This window comes from Lithobates pipiens, unplaced genomic scaffold (genome assembly GCF_037356315.1).
Source record: "Lithobates pipiens isolate NorthernLeopardFrog02 unplaced genomic scaffold, aLitPip1_a1.2 Scaffold_13, whole genome shotgun sequence".
Taxonomy (NCBI): Eukaryota; Metazoa; Chordata; class Amphibia; order Anura; family Ranidae; genus Lithobates; species Lithobates pipiens.
In genome coordinates this window covers 411,198,566-411,212,437 of record NW_027507718.1, presented here as the reverse complement: position 1 = coordinate 411,212,437, position 13,872 = coordinate 411,198,566, and positions in this window count along the sequence as shown.

Sequence of the window (13,872 nt, the reverse complement as noted above, 5' to 3'; positions counted from 1 at the left end):
GAAGTATAAATCGAACATTTTTCTTTATAGGTGAATTTTCCACTTGGTATCTTGTCTTATCTTAGGGTGATTTTTACAGTTGTTTCGCTGAGGGTGTCACTACAAAATTAACAACATCCCAAAAGTAGGTGACAAATGCCCTGCGTTTGCCTGCACCAGATTGCAGAACAACCATGCAATCCGGTTGCAGTACGGCTCCGGAAAAGGTGCATACATGTCTTTAAATAAAAGCAAACACTGCTCGAGGTCAGTCTCCTGATTCCACCTCCACTGACACACTACCAGGTGCCATCCCTGTCCTTCACAGGATCCAAGATGCAAAGATAGTTCGGGTTGGCCGCACGTCCAGTTAAAATTACATTTAATTAAGCAGGCCTGGCTGGCAGCAAGGCCTGTTTGTTTTTATTCCGGGCTGGGAAGGGCTCAGTGTAAGTACTGGGTGACACAGTGGCATTACTAGGACCTCCTACTTCTTTCTAGAATCCTCTAGTGTTTTCCAGAAAGAGAGGCTGGAGGGGAGGTGGGTCTACCTGGGGTATTCTGAAGAGCCCTGGCCAATCCCCAACTTGGATTGGCAGGGGGAAGGCCCCTTTAAATACCCAGGGTCAGCCGAATTGGGGGGGAATTGTCGAGTGGAAGAGCTGGAGTGAGAGGGTGCACAGGCTGTCGGGGGCTTTGAGGGAGCCCCCCAAGCTGGGGGGGGTTACCTGGGACCTGGACTCTGGTGCAGTCAGGACCACTGTCAGGAACACATGAAGTGGTCCTAGACCAGAGGCACAAGAGAGAGCAAGGAGAGGACAATGGGAGAGAGCACTGCTAAGAAACTCCAGGGAGGACAACTGGTCACAGCCAGGAGGGCAGGTGAGTGAGGACTGGAGAGGCAGGCTTGGGAGGACTGGGAGCTTGCAGTCTAGAATTGGTGCAGAACCAGACGTGTGGACTCTGGTGGAAGGGGCAGTGGAAATAGTCAACTGCAGCCAGGAGGGTTGCCAGGGCCTGAAGAGGGCTAAATGGGATCTGTAGCCTAGTTAGGGCAGCTAGCACAATAACTTTTCTGCCACATCATTGGGGCCCACGGTCCCAGCCAGCAAAGGGCAATTGCTGAGGCCTGGCTGAGTCAGTGTCAGGCCTAACCAACAAATAGTACTAGCTGTTCCTGGGGAACCAAGTGAAGTTCTGGAGGTGACTAAAGTTAATAGTCTGCAGCAAGTGGTGTGCTGGTGGAGTGAGGAGTGATGAGTTTCAAGCAAGTTGTGCAGGAGGAAGCTGAAGGAGTATGTACAGGAAGTGTACATAGTTGTTCCAAAATGAATTGCTATTAATCCATGCTGGGCATCCCATATCTCCTATACCCATCCAAGTTATACCACTCAATAAAACAAAAACAAAACTAACTGACTGCTTTATGTCTTGGAGTGCCTGAGAGTGAATGCAGGGCTGGGCAGCGTGACAGACAAACCAAAATTCTTAGCAGCTCCTATGGGGGTACAGATACATTAGCATATATTATTATTATTATTATATTATATATTATATATATATATATATATAAATATATATATAAAGAACTCCAAAACAATGGGGGAACAGCATCACCCCTATTCTGGTGTTTTGGAGTTGCTTTTATATACAGTATCTCACAAAAGTGAGTACACCCCTTACATTTTTGTAAATATTTAATTATATCTTTTCATGTGACAACACTGAAGAAATGACTTTGCTACAATGTAAAGTAGTGAGTGTACAGCTTGTATAACAGTGTAAATTTGATGTCCTATTAAAATAACTCAAAACACAGCCATTAATGTATAAACCACTGGCAACAAGAGTGAGTACACCCCTAAGTGAAAAGGTCCAAATTGGGCACAATTAGCCATTTTCCCTCACCGGTGTCATGTGACTCGTTAGTGTTACAATGTCTCAGGTGTGAATGTGGAGCAGGTGTGTTAAATTTGGTGTTATCGCTTTCATTCGTTCATACTGGTCACTGAAAGTTCAACATGGCACCTCATGGCAAAGAACTCTCTGAGGATTTGAACAAAAAGAATTGTTTCTCTACATAATGATGGCCTAGGCTATTAGTAGATTTAAAGAATGAAACTATACCGAAGGGAGAGGCATAGAAAAAGATGCCACATATAGAGCCACAGAGATATAGTGTCTGAAAAATGATACTAATTAATGGTAACAAAATAGAAATGTATTGATTGTGTGAATAAACATTGATCAATTACACAAGGTATAAAATCAATGAAAACTCCACTGTTCACCATCTAATGACAAGGTTGTCAGTGGACAGACAGATACAGACGGACTGACAGACTAATAAACAATTAAGGGAACATCTACACTGCACGTGCATAAATATATGGGCCATAAAAGTACTGTTTTATGTATAAGCAGTGTGGCAACACCAGACATAGGGCCAGGCCAGTCCTATTATGGAATGATGTAAAAGAGCAGGAACATGCACAACTCAAAGTCATGAAAAATCATATGATTGAAAAATTATTAACAAGGTATGCTGTTGATGGCTGTTAGGGGTATACGGCAAGGAGGTATGGGCATATTGGGTTGAAGCAAATGAAAATCCATCTCATGAACACTGATATATGTTGAAATCCAAAGGACACGGGAGAGGATTGCTAAAACCCTGAAACTGAGCTGCAGCACGGTGGCCAAGACCATACAGCGGTTTAGCAGGACAGGTTCCACTCAGAACAGACCTCGTCTTGATCGACCAAAGAAGTTGAGTGCACGTGCTCAGCATCATATTCAGAGGTTGAAGGGATGTGGGGTCAGCCAGTCAGTGCTCAGACCATATGCCACACACTGCATCAAATTGCATGGCTGTCATCCCAGAAGGAAGACTCTTCTAAAGATGATGGACAAGAATGTCTGCAAACAGTTTACTGAGGACAAGCAGACTGAGAACATGGATTACTGGAAATATGTCCTGTGGTCTGATGAGACCAAGATAAATGTATTTGGTTCAGATGGTTTCAAGCGTGTGTGGCGGCAACCAGGTGAGGAATACAAAGACTACAAAGCCTACAGTCAAGCATGGTGGTGGGAGTGTCATGGTCTGGGGCTGCATGAGTGCTGCCAGCACTGGGGAGATACAGTACATTGAGGGAACCATGAATGCCAACATGTACTGTGACATACTGAAGCAGAGCATGATCATCTCCCTTCAGAGAGTGGGCCGCAGGGCAGTATTCCAACATGATAACGACCCAAAACACACCTCCAAGACGACCACTTCCTTGCTAAAGAAGCTGAGGGTAAAGGTGATGGACTGGCCAAGCATATCTCTAGACCTAAACCCTATTGAGCATCTGTGGGACAACCTCAAACGTAAGGTGGAGGAGTGTAAGGTCTCTAACATCCACTAGTTCTGTGATGTCACCATGGAGGAGTGGAAGAGGAATCCAGTGGCAACCTGTGAAGCTCTGGTGAACTCCATGCCCAAGAGGGTTAAGGCAGTGCTGGAAAATAATGGTGGCCATAGAAAATATTGACACCTTGGGCCCAATTTGGACATTTTCACTTAGGGGTGTACTCACTTTTGTTGCCATCAGTTTAGACATTAATGACTGTGTGTTGAGTTATTTTGAGGGGATAACAAATATACACTGTTATGCAAGCTGTACACTCACTACTTTACATTTTAGCAAAGTGTCATTTCTTTAGTGTTGTCACATGAAAAGATATAATAAAATATTTACAAAAATGTGAGAGGTGTAATCACTTTTGTGAGATACTGTATGTGCTACAATTAAGGTGATTTTAACCAGATTTTGCGCAATTTGAGCCCATTACAAATGAATGGGCTCATATCGCACCTCACTGAATTGCATGTGAATTGCACAGCAGTGCAGTTCTTGTGCGATTCACGTGCGACTTATAGTGTGACCTGAGGGTAAGTGGACCTTGTATTTTATTCCAGGATTTACTTTCAGTTCTAGTATGGGGATACTAAGCAGGGGAATGCTGGCTGTCACTAATCCTGGTAGTAGGCTTCAGCAAACTCTCAACGAGCTTTAGGCCCCTTTCACATGGGCTGTCCAATCAGGTCCGCTTGTCAGTTTTTCAGGTGGACCTGATCGTACCCTCTGGTCTCTTCTATGGAGCAGCGCATGTCAGGGGACACATCTCCTGTCCACCAAAAACAGACAGATGGTGGTCCTATTCCCCACCCGTCTTGCGGATCAGATTGGATGGCATTGGATGGAAATGGACAGTCCGTTTCCATCCGATTGCCCCATAGAGGAGAGCGGGACTATGCAGAGCAGACACGGACCTGTCATCTGCCTGCTCAGAGGGGATCAGCGAGAGGTCCCCCGCTAAGCAAGCAGATTCTGCTTAGCAGAGGTGCCCATGTAAAATTGGAGCTTACCTTAAGGAAAGCCTACTACCAGCTGTGTAAATTGACAGTTGGCATTCTTATTGAGATCTATGTTTTACCTCCCCAAACAGGAACTGGTTTGCTTTAAAGGCTTCAACCATACTGCTTGAAGCTTACTGAAAGATTTGCAAATGCTTCATGAAAGCTTGCTGTAAGATTGCTGTTATACAATCTGAAGCCCATATGTACAAGGCCTTAGAGGCTAAAGCCTCATACACAGTCTGATTGTTGGACGACCGAGCGTCTGATTTTTGTCAAAAGCATGTGTGCAGGATTTTGTCTAGAATACTATCCGCAAATTGTCGTTTGACAAACAAAAACGCAGCGCACTATGAGATTATAAAGAGGAAGTTCATTTCTCAAGCGCCACCCTTTGGGCCCCTTCTGCTAATTTCATGTTAGTAGAGGTTTGGTAAGCGTTGATTTGCGATTTTCAGATCATACAAAACAAATGCCTTTTAAAATACGTTTGCCATAACTACATGAAAAGCAGCTTCATTATCATCCCATTAAAGAAGATGAGAATTTTGACATTTCATCAATTGCCGCATCACGAATGTTAATTCTAGATTACAAACAGTAGTTTACAAGACTGAACTTTTCCTGGTCGTTCCTTGATTCCGAGCATGCGTGTTTGTACTTTCGACTTTTGTGTGACGATTTCTGTACTGACCCTCCAAAAATCAGATGTTGAGTTCACATCAGACAAAAATTTTATAGCCTGCATATCCAGCTTTTGTCTGATGTAAAAGTCAAATTGCCTGTCGAATGCACTGTACTTACAATCTTAAAATCTGCAGACAGCTCATCTTCAGACTTTTCCCTTCTGATTTTCGTACCGCGTGTATGAGGCAATAAGCCTCTCACACACGGTACGATTGTTGGACAGCCGAGGGTCTGATTTCTGTCAAAATGGCATGTGCCAAGATCTTGTCTTGCATACTAAAGGTACACAATTGTTGTGCCACAAACACGAAAGTAGTGACGTACTATGAGGAATTTCAGCTCTCGAGTGCCACCCTTTGGGCCCCTTCTGCTAATTTCGTGTTTGGGCAGCATTGATTCCGAGCATGCGTATTTGTACTTTTGACTTTTGTGTGACAGATTTGTGTACCGACTGTCCAAAAAGATACGTATTCTCCTACATATTTTTGGGAAAAAAAATGCTTTTACAAAATAGGGGATAGTTTTATGGCATTTTTATTAATATTTTTTTTTTTTACTAGTAATGGCGGCGATCAGGGATTTTTATTGTGACTGCGACATTATGGCGGACACATCGGACATTTTTGACACATTTTTGGGACCATTGTCATTTATACAGCAATCATTGCTATTTAAATGGGTTCTTCAAGCTCTGTGACCCGAATGCGGGACACCAGCGGTGATCGGGTCCGCTGGTCCCACGGCCACAGTCACGGAGCTCAGGACCGGCGAGGGCGGAGGGGGGCGGCGCGCTCCCAGCCCACGGCTGGGTACTTTAAGAGCAGGTATGTGATTGTGCACAGCCATGCCATTCTGCCGACGTATATCGGCGTGAGGCGGTTCTTAAGTGGTTAACGGTAAGAATTTAGGACAACAGTCTGTCAACAGACAATCCCTTTCCAACAATTGAACCGTATGTACGAGGCTTTAGAATGAATCAGATTATCCTGTTATTGATTACACAAGCAGGATAAGCAGTCAGGATCAATGGCGGTGCATCCATAAGGGCGCACAGGCGCCACCCACTCTATGCCCAATGGATAGATTCATGCATTGCATGAATCTATCCATGACCGCCTCTTTCACCCGCTATTCAGGCGTCCGTCCCCTTTTCGGGTGCTAGGCGCCTGAATTACAGCGGCGGGGTATTTTTTTTTAGCACCTGTATAGAGCCATAGGCTCTAATAGGCCTGAAAAAGGTAAACAGCAAGCGCCATGCTTGGCACTCACAGTTCACCCAGCTGTGTTACAAAAGCAAATGAATATTCTCTTTCCTAACACTGAACCACAATCAGGTGCTCGGGTCTGTTACCTGTGGCTGCAATTAATAGCACAGTGGCTGCAATTGATGTATTTTTTTTTTCTATTTTTTTTGCGCCCCCCCCCCAAATTTTGGGAGGTCATTATTTTTACACAGCAAAAGAACCAACGTTGTTCTCCTTCCTCGGAGTTCAGATTTGAGGATAAGGTTCCAACATTTACCCTCAGTGTGCAGTTTCTTGAAGGCAATCGTGGGACATAGGTCCAACCCCTCTATGTTTATAATCTACTACTACTGTTTTTTTTTTTTTTTTTTTTTTAATCATTATGGGAATGTAATGGATTAAATCTGGTTGACCAACACCATTTTTTGTATGCAGTTGTTCAATGCCTCATAGCCCAGCAATTTCTGATTATACTGATCCTTGATGAAGGATTTTATGGTGAGTACAGAAATCCTGTTTTATTACTATCTGGGTAGCTGCTCAGACTCTGCTCAGAATCTCCCCAACGGAGACCCAGACAGGAATAAAAACTTTTCATGGGATCTAACCTGTTCACAGTCTACTAAAAATTGATGCTTTGTTATAGATGCTATTCCATTGCTAAAAAACTATCCTTTAAAATTCTCAATAATTTTAATTAATTCATTTTTTTACAGAAAGAAAACAAAAACAGAACACTCTCTGCTCACACTCCACCAAAAATTGATGTTTTGTTCTATTCTGCTGCCAAAAAAAAAAGGTTCCCTTAATGGTCGCAGTAGTTTACTTTTTTTTTTTACAGGAAAAAAAACCAAAAAAAAAACCCAGCAAAACAGTTCAATCTAAAATGTATAGCAGTGTGTATACAGATAATGATTAAAATAAATAAATAAATGTACAAAATGAACATCCCAATCCCAAAAATATGTTTAGACACCACTAAAAGAATGGAAGTGTTTGTGATATTGGAGGATGAGAGAAATAAACCCAGGAAATAATGCACACAACAAAGGGCTCCTTTATGAAGTTTAAGGGCCGGTTCACACAGGGGGCGATGCGAGGCGACACCGACTTGCCTCGCCGCGACCTGCCGCGACCTCAGCGGCGATTTGCAAATGACTTCTGTATAGAAGTCAATGCAAGTCGCCCCGAGGTCGCCCAGAAGTAGTACAGGAACCTTTTTTTCTAAATCGGAGCGACTCGAGTCGCTCCTCTCAGAACGGTTCCATTGTACAGAACGGGGGCGACTTGTCAGATTGCGGCGAGGCAAGTCGTGTCGCCTCGCATCGCCCGCAGTGTGAACCGGCCCTAATTGTACTTTGCATTGATTTCCAAACAACATTTGCAGATCGTGTGTGTCTATACTGATTGGTCCTTAGATAAATGTCTCTCAATCTTTTTTTAGGTCAAGGCACTCTTTAAAATTATGCAAAATCTTGAGGCACCACATTCTAAAATGTGAAAAACTAAGCCAATAGTTTTACTTAACACAGCAACATTCATAAACATGGGATACCCAATGGTACAGGTGATGTTTTTTTCCAAAGCAAATACACCTTTGCCCATTGGTACTGACTAGTACATCAATGTTTCTCTTCTCCCTCGGTTTTCCTACATTTCTCAGCTAATGTAACCCCAGTGCTGACACAGGAGGGCAGGGGAGGGATAAGCAAGGATGCTGTGCAGGTATTCGACGCCATCTTTATTATCTGATGACATAATTGGTTGTTACGACGCTGGCGGCTGGAAGATTGTAATGTGACACAATGAAAACCTGTGGCACACTAGATCCACCTACTTGCTTGTATACAATTTTGGGGCAATTTTTAGGCTTTTGCCAAGGAGCCCCTGAAGAAACCTGAAGGCACCCTGGTTGAAAAAAGCTGCCTTGGAAGATGGTAGACCCCTGAAAGCTTGTGCTGAAAATGTAAAAATTATGATAGACAGTACTCAACTGTTAAGCTTATAGTTTGAATCCACATTTATTCCTTTATAAATGTGGTGTGTTGGCCATTATTACCGTCTGTATTGCCCACATTTGTTGCCAGTCATCCTGCTATTAAAGTAGTTATAAAGCTTTGTTTTTTTTATAAAAATAACAAACATGCCTACACTTACCTGCTCTGTGTAATGGTTTTGCACAGAGCAACCCCGATCCCCTTCTTCTGGGGTCCCCGCCAGCCCTCCAGGCCCCTCTTCTTCATCAGGTGCTGCCAGGGAGACTCCGTGTTTGCTGGCTCCTGAGCCCCACTACTGCGCACGCATGAGTGCCCTCATGGGAAGCGACTTCCTATGGGGGCACTGGACAGAGAGGAGGCACCAGGAGTGCCAATGGGGAACCAAAAAGAGGAGGTTCGCCATCGCTTTGTGAAATTTCGTTGCATAGAGCTGGTAAATATAGAGATGTTTGTTATTAAATCAATAAAAAAAGAAAAACCTTCACAATTACTTTAAGGCTTTAGAACCACTTTAAGGAAAAGCCTAGTTCAGAACCCCATTTAGACACTCCATATATGCTAGCCAGGATGGAAGAAGTCCCTTCTAAAAAAGAAAGGTGATCTGTAAAATAACTCAAGCCCAACAGAAATATTTCTGATGCTTCAGTGTGAAAGGAGTAAAAGCTCAGCCCTGGCTATTTTTTACTTTTATTTCTACAGCACTATTGAAAATAGAAAAATGGAAAAAAATATTTCTGGCTGTAATGCTCGCCTCCTCTCTGGTGAAAGTTGAATGACAAAGAGACAGAGGACATACCGTACAGTATATAGACATAAGTAGATAAAACCTGAGTTGTTAACCTGAGGAGCAAAATGTTATTGGTTACCATTGCACTATTATGACCTGTACACACGGTTGGACATTCCGACGACAAAATCCGTCTGATTTTTTTCTGATGGATTTTGGCCCAAACTTGTCTTGCATACACACAGTCGCACAAAGTTGTCGGAAAATCCGATTGTTCAGACAACACGTAGGACAGGACTATAAAAGAGGGCAGTAGCCAATAGCTTTTGTCTCGTAATTTATTCTGAGCATGTGTGGCACTTAGTCCGTTGGAATTGTCTAAACATGATCAGAATTTAAACGATCGGATTTTGTTGTCGGAAAATTTTAGATCCAGCTCTCAAACTTTGTGTGTCGGAAATTCAGATGGAAAAAGTCAGATGGAGCCCACATACAACCGGATTTTCCGACAACACAATCCGATCACACATTTTCCATCAGAAAGTTCGACCGTGTGTACAGGGCATTAGAGTCTTTTTAAATGAAAGTGCATTAAGGTAAAAACCTTTTAATAGGCCCCCCCGCCCCCCTTAATACTCACCTTAGCCCGATTTGGATCCAGCGCTATGCATGCCTGCAGCAGCTCTTCTCCCCTCTCCCTGCTCTCACAGATTATTGGGAGCCATTGGCTTCAGCTGCTGTCAGTCAAAAGCTGTGAGCATAGCAAAGGGGCAGGGCTGAGTCCCACTGTCATTGTGAATTAAGCTTTGCATATCGATTTAACAATTTAAAAGAGACAGAGCACAAAACCAGCTATAGTGACATTTCTTTGGGTGTTGATGTATTTAAACACAGTGTTGCTTTCTCTGAGAGTCACAATTCTTTTCACTGTGTCATTTAATAGTTGGTCACCAAGTGCAGAAGTTTTTTACACAATAGACAAAGCCAGCGTGTGGTGTGGAGTGGTGGCAAAAAGTAGGTAAGTGTTTCAAAGTTAAAGTTAAGCCTGAACTGCAGTTTGGTTTGGGTACAATTGTCTAAATTTAGACTTCAGCATCAATCTGACTGGACTGTGAGATGTTCAGCCTGGCCACAGGGGGCACTGTCTCTTCTGGCAGGCATGGAACTATGGTCTTGTTAGGTGCTTAAGTTACTCTCTCTCGGGGACCGCTCAGTGGGAGTGGCGCTCTCGCTGTGCTTTCTGGGAGAGGGTATTTAAGATGCGGACGTCACGTGGTTCGGGGTTCTGATCCAGAATGGTGTACTGACTTCATGGTCCTGGTCCTCCTGACCAGCCCCCCAGGAAGGCTATGGCCTGGGGTGCGGATCCACCCGATTTTGATGTCTCAGGGCTGGCTAGCCCAAGGCAAGAAAACTAAAGGAGGATTCTGAGGTGGTTGGGTGTCGTCTCCGGTTTGGGAGTGACTTCAAGCATTCCAGGGGAGGACTCTTCAGAAGAAGACCACGTACGGGTTGGTTTCTTAGTAAGAGGCTGGAAGGGCTGAAGTACCCAAGAGAATCCGGTCTCGTGGATATCGCCAAGCTGGCTGAAAGATCCAGGTATTACACAAGTGTTTTTCAAGTTTTGTTTCCCTATGTGTTCTACAACAACGTCTGTGGCAGAGACATATCTTGTATGTTCTACAACAACGTCTGTGGCAGAGACTTGTTCCTGAGTAAGCACCTTGTTGGCTGTTAGGCCTTGTGAGAGAGGGACTGTTCAACTTGAGTGAACATCCAGTTGCGAATGGCTATTCTCTGGATGCAGCCAAAGTAAGCAAGTTCTTCAACATATTGACTTTGGCACTGAGTACCTGAATTTCCTTTCCAACCCTCTGATCCCAATTTAAGAGACTGTTCATTGTCTATGCTTTGCAAATAAAATCCATTCAAGTGGATCTGTTGTCAGTCTCTCGAGTTACTGGGCCATTTACCACAGGACACCCCTAGATGTGAAACAAGGAGAACAGAAGGTAACGGTAAGCCCAAATCTAACCAGCAGCTCCTTCGGGGGTAGTGCTACAAATAAATAAATATAGAAATAACATGCGTAGTCTAGTGAACAGTTATATACTACAAGACCCTCACCTCACCTCAATCTGAGCTTTGCATGCACAACTCAGTTGACATCTCCAGAGAAAACAGCAAGCAGGCAGGTACATGCATTTTATTGCAGAAGAGACACTCCATGTCCCATTGGATTGCCATGACATCAGTCAACTAACATTTACAAAGTTCAGCAATGGCAGCCTATGTATTTCATCTCATGTTTCCTATCATAAAGGAAAAGAGGGAACATACCAGTAAAGCTGTAGAAAGCCTCTATATCCTGGAGGGAGTTTTCTGGGCACGGCAAAAGAGCCATCAAGAGCGGATGTTCTCCATTGGTGCATTCTTCTCTGCTTCTCTTTGGCGGTCTCTCCCCCTCTCTGGTGGATGAGAGATGCTTCACCTTTCTTTTCATCATATTTCCTTCTGTCCTACTCAGGAGATCAATGTCTGTAATTGGGGGATGTAGGTGTATGTTGTGTCCAAATGGAAATTGTCAGTATGTTCAAATACTGACCCCCAACCCCAAAATATAACCTTAAAAAATCAGGGAATTTATATATATATATATATATATATATATATATATATATATATATTATTGCCGTCCGTGTCCCTGCTGGGGAGATTCACAATCTCACTGTCTTTGAGATGAAATTTTACAGAAATTTGACTTGTGGGCTGGTACAGAGAAGGGACCTATTGGTGGAAAAGTCATAGCTGCCCTCTTTCCACACATGTGTTTAACTGTTTGTTTAGTTCATTTTTTGCTATACCCTCTGGCAATATACTTTCCTAATTAAGTCTTGTCTTTTCTTATTTTTTTGCAGTTTGTCTGTCAGTGGACACATGGCAACTGTGCTGTACAGTGGCGTGTGCGTCCATCAGGGGCATAAGGGCACCGCCCCCTCTCTCCAGCCACCCTCTCTGTGTAGTATGGATAGATTCATGCATTGCATGACTCTATCCATGGGTGCTGTAACCACCCCCTTTTCGGAAGCCTGGCCCCTGAATTACAGTGGCTGGGGGGTGTTTTTGAAGCATAGGCTCTAATAGGCCTCATAAAAGGTAAACTAACTGCGAGCGCAAACAATTGCGCTCGCAGTCCACCCAGGTGTGTTAGCAAAGCAAATAAATATTTGCTTTGCTAACACAGAACCACCTCTCAGCCAATCAAGAGGCATGGATGTAATACCGGTCAACTGATTGGCTGAAGGCAGAGGCGATCCCATTGGCCGCCTAGCAGAACAGGAAGAAGACACGCACAGAGGACACAGGAGCCATCGCCGGACTACCCATCCCACAGCTCGTCGCCTGACCTGCTGCCTGACCTGCCACCATGATGGGGTAAGTGCTGGGCAGACAGCATGTGGGCAGGCAGGGGGGGCACAGTGGCTGCATATTATTGGCACAGAGGCTGTAATTGATGGGGCACAGTTGGCTGCATTTTATGGGCACAGAGGCTGCAATTGATGGGGCACAGTTGGCTGCATTTGATGGGCACAGAGGCTGCATATGATGGGCACAGAGCCTGCATTTTATGGGCACAGAGCCTGCATTTTATGGGCACAGACTTTTTTTGGTGTCCTGTCAGCGCACCGCTCCAGTGTGAAAGCACTTGGGCTTTCACACTGGAGTGATAGGAGAGGCTCTTTACAGGCGCTATGCAGGCCCTTTTTTTAGCACCTGTAAAGCCCCTCAGTGTGAAAGCAGCATATGATGGGCACAGTGGCTGAAATTTATGTTTTTGTTTCAGTATTTTTCTGAATTTTTCAGTTCATTTGCTCTCCCCCAAAAATTTTGAGCATCAGCCGCCACTGGTCAGGATCATTGATAAATAGACCCCTAAAGCCTTGTACACATGGTACAATTGTTGGAAGGGGATTGTCTGTTGACAAACTGTTGTCCTAAATTCTTACCATTAGTACGCTCCTTTTGACAATTGTTTTCCAATTTTTCCGCCAACAAATGTTGGATGACAGGCTAGTAAATTTTTGTCAAATGACCGCTCCACGTCAGATTTTTGGATGGTCAGTACACATATCCGTCACACAAAAGTTGAAAGTACAAACACGCATGCTCGGAATAAATGCTGCCCAAACATGAAATTATCAGAAGGGGCCCAAAGGGTGGCACTCAAGAGCTGAAATTCCTCGTAGTACGTCACTACGTTCGTGTTTGTGGCACAACAATTGTGTACCTTTAGTATGCAAGACAAAATCCTGGCACACGTCCTTTTGACAAAAATCAAACACTCGGTTGTCCAACAATCTAACCGTGTGTACGAGGTTTTAGGCCCCTTTCACACGGGGCGGATCAGTAATGATCCACCCCGTGATGATCCGCTTGCTCAGCGGGGATCGCTCCGTTGTCCCCGCTGAGCTGGTGGCGGACAGGGCGGTCTCCGCACACTGTGCAGGGACCGCCCTGTCAGTTCTCCGCTCTCCTCTATGGGGATCGGATGAGCACGGAATGTATGTCCGTGTTCATCCGATCCGCTCTGCAGAAGGATAGAAAAATAGGATTTTCCTCCGTCTGCAGAATCGGACAATTGCAGAGGCAGACAATACCTGCTATCCCATAGGGATGCATGTATGTATGTATTTCATGTATATCCACAAACGGATGGATGAAATATGGACATACTGTCCACATGTGTGAAAGGGGCCTAAGAGTTGTAGATAATTACTTAACAGATGAAATTAATGTCTACACAAGTAGCATGTAGTCACAATCAGTCAC